General features: G+C 30.0%; 1 protein-coding gene across 1 annotated transcript in view; it reads left to right on the top strand.

The window, feature by feature from the left end:
* The window catches only part of BCHE (butyrylcholinesterase), an 86,115-nt gene that overhangs the window by 18,956 nt on the left and 65,710 nt on the right, over positions 1–1,449 (top strand). The gene's annotated exons all lie outside the window — the stretch shown is intronic.

Here is a 1,449-nt window from a genome sequence, read left to right as displayed (position 1 = left end):
CGCCTTTAATAATTAAACAGAATGCTGATAGTGATATTATTGCTTTCTGGTTTTCTTTTCTACCCTCCAGTTGGAATTCCTTATACTCCATGTTACTTTATGTATATTTTTACAATATCAGTTGTAAGATATAACTCTTCTCAATATTGTTTGATACTTATCCACTGTATATAAAGTTAAAATTCTCCCACCTAGCATTAAGGGTCCCCTAAAATCTTGCTGCAGTCCACATTACCCAACAACACCTGACTGCAGTGTAAGCCACTTATTTCACTAAAGCCAAAGATTTGAAGCCTAACTGAACCTTAGAGTTTTATGCTTCTTACATGCCCTGTTTAGAACACCTACCCCTCTCCTCTTCAATGACATAGTCCTACTTTTTTTAAGGTCTTGACCAACTACACATTGATATACCATATATTTAATTCCTAGAGTTGCAATTACTTCAAACCTCTTTTTCATTCTCACAGGAGTTATTTATGGTAACCTGTCTATATTCTATATTTCATGGTAAGCTGAAACCTCCTCAACTATACTAAACAAGCTCTTGAAACAGAAACTGATTTTTTTTGGATATTCATTTAAGTACTGAGATGAGTATATATCATAATGAATATTTGGCTAGTGATTGAATGAGAGCTGGTAAAAGCTAGTGTGAGTAAAAAATATAATTTTATTGTCTCTTTAAGGTATGTGGGTTATTATATTATACGTAGCTATGAAATATTTTATGCCTTCTCAAAATCAGTCTAAATTTCTGCTCAAGAACGGAAGGATCATCACAATTTTAGAGCTGCATTAGAATTACATTTTTATCATTCTGTTCTCTCCCTAGAGACTATATCCATATTGAATCACTTGAATGGTTTTAATTCTTTCTTAAAATTCTACAGATTATAAATAATTAAGTAGAAATGTTTCTTAAAGTTGTTTATGCCTGAAATTGTCAATGGAGTTCATATTTCGCATATTGAAATCATGAAGGAATTTATATTTTCTCATGTCACAGTAGGGAACACTGAGAATGAGATATGTTAAATGTCTTGTTTATGGCACACATGCAGCAACAGATCAAAAAAGAGAATCTTTGACATTTAATAGAACAAATTATTTAATCCTAATCTAGTACTTTTTCTATGATTAACATTTAATGGAAAATAAGTAAAGGTTAACATTTTAATTACAATAATGAATTCATATAATAGAGATTATAAACCTTAAAGGGTTAAAGTAAACTTTGTAAAGCAGTGTAGCCATAACAGCATATTATTTTAGTAAATGATTTTCTTTACAGTCCATATTTGCATAGTTGAATAGAAATAATAATGCATCATATGTATTAAGAGCTGACTTAATGGCAAACATAATGATAGCTCTTGGTGCTCATTATCTACTTTCAAAGTATATGTATGAATAAATATAAGGGCCTTTTACTTATTTTAATTTTTT

Source organism: Propithecus coquereli, unplaced genomic scaffold, assembly GCF_000956105.1.
Source record: "Propithecus coquereli isolate 6110/MARCELLA unplaced genomic scaffold, Pcoq_1.0 Scaffold488, whole genome shotgun sequence".
In the NCBI taxonomy this organism is placed as follows: Eukaryota; Metazoa; Chordata; class Mammalia; order Primates; family Indriidae; genus Propithecus; species Propithecus coquereli.
The sequence above is the reverse complement of the archived record's forward strand: the minus strand, read 5'-3'. Positions and strand labels throughout refer to the sequence as shown.